Raw genomic sequence first — 9,106 nt, 5'->3', positions numbered from 1 at the left:
CTAATGTTGCTATTATATATTAACACTGCGACCCAGAACATGTCCATAAAGCTAAAACACACAAATGTTCCAGAATAAAGTTTTTATTTCACTACATCCTCCATTATTTACAGCTATGTTATGACGTTCTCGAATTCTTATGAAGCACGGATGGTTCTGTTGGTTTATGGATATATAGTTATTTATTTGGGTTACCATTGTGTAAGGAAGCATACAATGATAGATCTGTGCAATTTTCAGCAACAAATTGTTTGGTGCCTCCTGTGGATTTAACGTTCCCTTTGCTGCATATTTTGATGAATGTCACGGGTGCTCCCATGATCGCTGTCTCGGATCGCGGCGCACCATGTTCCTGCTGCTGTCCCGGGCCCCGCTCACCTTCCCTGGCTCCTGCGATGTCCTCTGGGTCCCGCAGCTCGGCGCGCGTGCGACCCCGTCTCCTAGGGCGCGTGCGCGCCGTTACTCTAAGATTTAAAGGGCCAGCGTACCAATAATTGGCGCTGGCCTGCTATAAGTTTCTGCCCCTTCCTGTGACCCTTGCCTTATCTTTGAGCCTCACAGCCTAAGAGAAAGCTTCCTTGCGAGTATTCCTGCGTTCCTGTGTCCTCCAGCGTCCTGTGTGTTCCTGCTCCCGAGTCCTGTGTTGCCATGTTACCTGTGTTCCTCCGTGTTGCTGTGTTCCTGTGCCTGTGTTCCCATCCCCTTTTGCCTGGACCTCCCGTTGCTGACCCTGGATTGGACTTTACCCTGCATCTCATCCGCCTGCCTTGACCCTGTGCTTAGACCCGACCACGAGACTGTCTCCTGTTAAGGTACCTAGACCTCGGCTGCCACCGCGGGCCAGTCACACCTGTGGAACGACCAGGTGGTATCCTGCCGCAGCAAGTCAACCCACTTCGCAGCGGGCTCTGGTGAAGACCAGGTGCCACTTGGACTCCGGTCCCAGGTGTCGGCTGGTACCACCTCCCGCGGTGGTCCAGGGGATTCACACAACCCGAATCCTGACAATGAATATACACATGTGGGACGCCTTAACTTTTTATTCTGTTTTATTGCTATATTTTGCAAGTTGTGACTGTCTTAAAATTTGTAGCTGAAAAGCAGATATCTAGTTATTACAGTTTTAGTGATATTATGTGGATTTATTTATGTGAACATATCAATATGGGACATTTGTGAACTCTACACATGTCCATCTATTACATTTAGGAGATGTGAAGGTAAATATTTTCTGTTTGGAGCACATTTTTTGCCATCAAAGTCAAATTTTAAGTATTTTTTATAAAATGTTTCAGTTTGAATCAAAATTGCATGAAGGTGCCTCTGTCTAAACTCTTTAATGCAATTTTGAAAATGGGGCCAAGTGTCTGCTTTCAGAAAATATATGGTTTACTCCGGTTTACTTTAATTCTTTTTGCTGTCGATTTTATTTTTAAATGTCAAAATTGTAATAATTGCTCTGGTCAATAACGTGGCAAATTATACAGAAATGCCGGGCAGTGAAGGGGTTAATACCCCTTGGTTGAATTCACGGGTGAAGATGCTTATCATCTATCTGTCTAGTTATCTATCTCCTATAAAATTCTCTCAAATTACAATTTGTTTTACCATAGTAAAGGGAGCCTCTTGCTGACTGTGACTGGTCGTAAAATGGTTTTATTTTGGGGCCCCATTTTTAGTTTTGCCAAGGGCCCACTTTGTCTAGAACCGGCCCTGCCCATATGTGGCAATAATCTGCAGGCTGGGCACACGGCAGAGCTCAGCAGGGAAGGTGCGGTATGATGTATAAGCTGTGTGAGCTATGTGCATCAGGGTACAATTATATATCCGTGGACGTGTGGTATATCCGGAAAGCGAGAATTAGACTCACCGGTAATTCGTTTTCCATCTAGTCCACCATAACGGCCAACCTGGAGGATTACCCCTTGACCTCTGCAGGGACAGGAAGGAGAGAGGTTAAATGTCCCTCCCGCTGCATCCCTCACCAGTGTCTTACCAAATAATTACACCAAGGAAGGATGCAAGAGGTTTTATTAGCATGTTACTCCACATACAACAAAAACCATAACATAATATTTGTAAGGGTTGGGAAAAAATTCCAGGCCGTCATGGTGGACTAGATGGAAAACGAATTACCGGTGAGTCTAATTCTTGCTTTCCATGACGTCCCCCATGACGGCCCACCTGGAGATATACCAGATAACTTAGGGAATTTTTAGGGAGGGACTACTGTTTGTAGAACTTTTCTACCAAATGATAAGTCCTTGACAGAATGTAAGTCCAATCTGTAGTGTCTTGCAAAAGTTGTGGAACTGGACCAGGTTGCGGCTTTACATATTTGGTCCAGGGATGCTCCTGCTCGCTCTGCCCAAGAAGTGGCCACTGCCCTGGTAGAGTGGGCTTTTAGATTTGTAGGAACCTCTAAGTTTTGGATAGTATAACAGTCCCGGATAGTTTGTCTAATCAAGCGGGCGATGGTGATCTTCGACGCTTTCCTCCCCCTGTTCTTGCCCTGGAACTGAAGAAACAAGTTTGAATCTTTCCGCCAGCTATTAGTTATTTCGAGATAGTGAAGCACTATTCTTTTCACGTCTAGAGTATGCCATTTAGCTTCTCCTGGAGATTTGGGGTTTTGGCAGAAGGAGGGGAGAATAATTTCCTGGTTACGATGAAAATCTGTTGTTACTTTGGGCAGGAAATTTGGATCAAGCATTAAGGATATTCTATCATCCATAATTTTCAGGTAGGGTTCGTTTATGGAGAGTGCTTGAATTTCCCACAACCACAAGGCGGTTTTTAAGGTGATATTTTTTATACTTGCGTCCTCTAGAGGCTCGAAAGGACCTTGTAAAAGGCCATTCAGGACTATTGATAAGTCCCAGGGAGGAGTCCTGATGGGACATTTAGGACTAAGTCTAGTGGATGCTCTAAGAAAACGTCTTACCCACCTATGGTCAGCCAGAGAGACATCAAAGAAGACGCTGAGGGCTGAGACTAGAACCTTTAGCGTGCTGGTCTTAAGGCCTTTAGACAACCCTGCTTGAAGAAACTCCAATATCTGCTGTATGTTAGCAGAAGACAGATTAGGAATTTCAGGATGGCAAAAGGATACAAATCTTTTCCAGATTTTGTGGTAGATCGCTGAAGTAACTGGCTACTTGCCTGTAATGTTGCAATGACTTCTTCTGAGAGACCTTTAGCTTTCAGCATTTGTTTCTCAGGATCCAGGCTGATAGATGGAATGACTCTGGATTGGGATGATGAACCGACCCTTGGTATAGGAGATCCTTCCTCTGGGGGAGAATGACTGGTTCTTCTAATGCCATATTCTTTAGTGCTGGGAACCAGCTTCTTTTTGGCCAGAAGGGAACTATCAAGATAATTTTTAGGTCTTCTTGTCTTATTTTTTGCACCGTCCTTGAAATCAGAGGAAGTGGAGGGAAGGCATAGGCTAGCTTTGCATGCCAACTGTGGCAGAAGGCATCTAGAAGGTAGTCTGGGGTGTTCTTCTGTAAGGAGAAGTAGTGGTCTGCTTTCTTGTTCTCCCTGGTGGCAAATAGGTCTATTTGCGGTATTCCCCATTTCCAAGTCAAGTGGGAGAATACTTCCTTGTTTAGGCACCACTCGTGGGGATCTAGAGTGTACCTGCTCAGGAAATCTGCCTCTTTGTTTTCTGATCCCTTCAGATGGACTGCCGTTAGAGAGAGGACATTTTCTTCTGCCCAAAGAAAGATCTTTTTTGATATTTTAGTAGAGATGTGGATTGTGTGCCCCCTTGGCATTTGAGGTAGGCAACTGTGGTCGTGTTGTCCGATAATATTTTGAGGTTTTTGCCCTGTAATTGTTCCGAGCAGACCTTCAGGGTTTCCCAGACTGCCTTCAGTTCTTTGTAGTTTGAGGACCTGTTTATCTCTGACTGAGACCATTGGCCCTGAACCAGTTTCCCTGAGGAGTTTTGCTCCCCAACCTGTCTTGCTTGCGTCTGTCAAAATGGACGTTATTGGCCAATTGCTCCCTGGTAAGATTTTCTACTGTCTTCCACCAGTTTAGAGAATTTTTTACCCATAGGGGAATGTTGATTTTCTTCTCCAGATGGTTTAAATTCTTGTCCCAAGATGAAAGAATCCAATTCTGGAGGTCTCTTGAATGGTTTTGAGCCCAGGGGACACTGGCTATACAGGACGTGAGAAGGCCCAGGAGCTTCATGGCTTCTCTGATTGAACACTTCTGCCTGCTTTGGAACATTGACACCTGCAAAACAAGATTTTTGACTTTCTCTTCTGTGACAAGGGAGCATTGGTGCACTAAGTCCAGTAGAATTCCTAGAAATTTTAACTTGGTGCTTGGTTGAAGATTTGATTTTTCGAAATTTACTATCCAACCTAAGTGTTCTAGGACTGCTATTGTCGTGTCTCTCTGGAATAAAAGGGTTTCCTCTGAGCTGGAGATTAGAAGGAGATCGTCTAAATAAGGGATTAGTAGTATGTTCTTTTGTCTTAAGACTGCTACCACTTCTGCCATAATTTTTGTAAATAGTCTGGGAGCCGAGGAGATCCCGAATGGTAGAGCTCTGAATTGAAAGTGCTTTACCTGATTTTCTGGGGACAAGATCACGAATCTCAGGTATCTTTGAGAGAAGGGATGGATTGGGACGTGGTAATACGCGTCTTTCAAGTCGATGGTGCATAGAGCTGCTCCTTTTGGGATTAATGGTGTTGTGGACTTTAGGGACTCCATCTTGAATCTCCTGTATTTGATATGGGTATTTAGATTTTTTAGGTTTATGATCATTCTGTAGGTCCCGTTCGGCTTTTGAACTAAGAAGAGGGGAGAGTAGAATCCTTTCTTCTGTTGATGAGGAGGTACAGGAGATATTACGTCTTTGAGTAACAGAGACTGGACTTCTTCCCACATAAGAAGAAGCGTCTGCTGAGATGAAGTTCTTGTTGTCACAAACGTTTGAGGAGGTGGAGTGTTCAACTCGATCTTGTAGCCCTTCCGAATAACTTGTAGAATCCATGTATTCCTTATATTTTGTTCCCACCGAGCAGGGTAAAGAGCTAGTCTTCCCCCCACCCTGGCGTCATTGTTTTCGGGCAGGGTTGGGTTGGGTACTCTGGAAGGAACTGTAACCTCTACCTCTACCTCCTTTTGTGTAGCTCCATCTGCCTTGTTTTCCTTTTCCACGATAGGATGGAACTTTGTCGCGGGAATCACGAAAGGAATGCCTCTTCTGTCTGGGTTCTGGAAAGCCTTTTTTCCTATCTGCAGCTTTCTCCAGGATCGTGTCCAATTCTGGACCAAATAGGAACTCGCCAGTAAACGTTATGCCACATAAATTTGATTTTGACCTAAAATCTCCGGACCATTGCTTGAGCCAGAGGGCTCTACGGGCGACATTAGAGAGTGCTTCTTCTTTGGCGGAGAATCTGACGCATTCCCCTGACGCATCTGCAATAAAGGTGGTTGCTAGTTTTAGCAGAGGGAGAGACTCTAGGAGTTTTTCTCTCGAGGTTCTATCTGGTTCTCTAACCCATTTAACCAGCAGGTCATTGTTCTGGCGACAGATGTAGTTGCGATATTTGCCTTTAGATTCAGCATAGCTGATTCCCAGGTTTTCTTTAAGACACTGTCAGATTTACGATCCATGGGGTCTTTAAGTTGAGTCGCATCCTCGAAGGGGAGGTCAGTCTTCTTAACCACTTTCGTAACCTGGATGTCCACTTTCGGAATTGAATTCCAATTTTTTGATTTTTCTTCATCAAACACAAGTCTATTCCTGAAGTCTTTGGCTACTGATAGCCGTTTCTCTGGGTCTTTCCACTCTTCCTGGATAAGGTCTTCCAGCACATTATTGACTGGAAACACTCTTTTCTTTTTTGCTCTTAAACAACCGAAGAGCTCATCCTGTACAGACTTTGTTTCCACAGGTTCTTCAACATTCAATGTTTCTCGGACCGTCCTTAGTAAGGTGTCCAGGTTATCCATAGGGAAGAGGAATCTAGTGTCATTTTTTTGCTCCTGGCTGTCTAGCTGCTCCTCTTCACCACCCTGGTAGGAACAGGAAGCCCTTTCAGGATCTGAATCCATCTCCTCCGGATTGGGTTCAGAGGGTTTGAACCTTTTTGGAGGAATTCCTTCGGAAAGGAGGGATGCAACTGTGCTTTTTACTTCAGATTTAAACATCGATCTCATCTCATCCATGAAGGACGTTTTTTCCTCCCGCATTATGTTATCCACACAATCTTTGCATAAAGGTTTTTTGTAGGATTCTGGGAGTTTGTTAAAGCACATGTTGCATCTACAAGATGGAAGAGTCTTAGTCTTTGACTTATCTTCCTTCCTTTCCTCTTTTTTATCCTCTTTCTTCTCTTTTTCCTTTTTCTCCTAGGTGTGAGAAGAAAAAACATGAGGATGTATAGGGGATGTATGTATATACAGGGCCCCCCCTCCACCATTCCGCCCCTCAGACCCCCTTAACTTACAGATGTCTGAGGAAGGGGGGCTGGGTCCATGTTGCCTGTGGACAAGGGAGGAGGTAGAGGTATGAGTGGAGCGGTGCAAGTACAAAAAAACGCCAGCCATGGGACACATCTTACTAACCTGCGCCTTGTGACACACTTAGGTAAGAAAAAAACCTGCGGACGTCCTGGTAGCAAGAGAGGTCTCTAATAGACTCTCCGCTTTTTAAACTCACCGCTCCACGCTCCTGACTCCCGAACGCCAATGACGAGAGGGCCGGCATCACTTCCGGTGCGACGCGCGGACCGGAAGTCGTCATCGGGCCCTGTGGAACGCAAAACCGGAAGTCGTCATCAGCCTTGTGGAACGCATACCGGAAGTTGTCATCGGGCCTTGTGGAACGCGGCTGCGTTTCACCGTCGGGAGCCAGAACATTACGGTGCTGCCGTAGATCACAGAGGGACCGCAGGGATCACACCTAACACCCCTCCACGATGTCTGCCAGGAAAGAAACCGATCGAGGCCCGGAGAGGAGAGGATCTTAGCACCAGGTGCCGCGCCTCCAAGGCATCCTCCTCCACTCCCACCCCCCTAAGGAGATGAGAAGGAGAGAGACCCTCTCTTCCCCCTGACCTGTGTAGGGACAGGAAGAACACTGGTGAGGGATGCAGGGGAGGGACATTTAACCTCTCTCCTTCCTGTCCCTGCAGAGGTCAAGGGGTAATCCTCCAGGTGGGCCGTCATGGGGGACGTCATGGAAACATTCCTTCCTAACCCTGGTTTCTCGGGGCACGTGTCACACTGGTAGATAGTTTATTTTTTATGCCCCTTTTGGAGCACACCCTGCATCTCTTCTGTGTCCTTCCCTTGCTGGGTGTTTGGGGAACTTCTCCTGGAAAGTGCTGTCCTGGTACAATGTGTAAGCATTATACAATGCCATCTGCATGATGTGCACGGCCGGCTTCTTGTACCACACCCTCGACTTCCGCATGGCGTTATATGGCTGAAGTACCTGGTCCGACAAATCCACCCCTCCCATGTACCAATTATAATCCAAAATATAGTCCGGCTTGGGGGCTTCTGCACTGGCACCTCGTGCAGGGGCAGTGGTGTGCCTATGTATTGTTGTTAGTACAAGGACGTCCCTCTTGTCCTCGTACCTAACACACAATACTGAGTTGCTGCTTAGTGCTCGGCTCACGTGCCTTCTGAGCTTTTCCCCTAGCAGCGACCTCAGGAGACCTCTCTGATTTTTCCTAAAAGTGCCGCATGCTGCAGTTTGTCTGGAAGCAAGGCACCTGAACAGGGTAGTACTAGTATAAAAATTATCCAGGTAGAGGTGGTAGCCCGCATGTTCCGCATCAAGTGAGCGCTGGACCCGGACATAAAGAAATCCATCCTCCCTAAGGATCAGTGGACAAAATACGAAGAGGACGTCTCTTACCTGGAGCCTTATCTGAAGGAAGTGATCTAAGAGAGGAAAGAGAAGGAGGAATGGAGCAAGAAGTGACATGGCCGTCCCTGTCCAGAGTACTGAGAAATGTCAGCAAAATGCAAAAACCTATGGATGGCTTCAAAGCGCCTCCTACTCATTGCCATGCAGAACATCGGGGTGTAGTACAGTATGTATGTGCTCCAATAGTCCCTAATAAAGGGCTTTTTGACGAGTCCCATAAGAAGTACTATGCCCCAATACATCTCCATCTCTGCTGCACTAACAGGGGTCCACCAGTGGGGTTGCAAATAAAAAGAAGTGGGGTATTGGGCAATATATTGTGCAGCGTAGAGATTGGTGTGGGACACCTTCAAACCAATTACTCACAAAAAAAAAACTTAAAGTAGTCCACTGGTCCAAGCCCTGACGTGTCTCTGCGTATCCCAGGACTGGCCGTAAAATCAGGGACCTGGGTGTTACCCATGTGGGGTCAGAAGTCCCAGGCACTCCAGCAGATGTCCCAGGCTCTCCGACAGATGTCCCGGGCACTACAGCAGAAGTCTACTCCTCCGCAGAACAACACAGAACAACGCCTACTACACTACACTACTCCAATCCACTACTCCACTCCACACAACGCCTCCTCCTACATGCTACTCCTAAACGCTACTCCTATTCCTAAACACTACTCCTCCAACTCCTAACAGATTGCACCGAAAAATGCGGTTGTGGGGGATAGGGAAAACGGACAATGGAGGGGGGGGGGGGTAATTGAGTGTTTTTGGGATACAGTAAAGGACAGCACACTAGCACAACTCTAACAACTCCAACACCAAAATGGCACGGTCAGAGAGGGTTGTGCTAGCTAGATCAACCCCTCAGCGGCACAGATCCCTGTCATTGGCCAATCGCGATAGATTGACCAATGGCGGCAATCGACGCCACAGGACCAATCAAATTGGCCCTGTGATGTCATCGGTGCGGTGTCGGCAAGCGTTGCCGACACCTCCCACCGCAGTGTTAGCCCGCGAACGTCACGGATCGCTGTCATTGGCCAATCGCGATCGATTGGCCAATGGCGGCGATCGACATCACATGACCAATCAAATAGGTGGGTTGCGATATATCAGACGCTAAACGTTAAGTCACCTCGCTCTGCCTCTGATATATCGGACGCGTTGCGATAAGGGGTTAATGGTGCTCTATAAA

The sequence above is a fragment of the Engystomops pustulosus genome, chromosome 3, assembly GCF_040894005.1.
Source record: "Engystomops pustulosus chromosome 3, aEngPut4.maternal, whole genome shotgun sequence".
In the NCBI taxonomy this organism is placed as follows: Eukaryota; Metazoa; Chordata; class Amphibia; order Anura; family Leptodactylidae; genus Engystomops; species Engystomops pustulosus.
Note: the sequence above shows the minus strand (reverse complement) of the source record.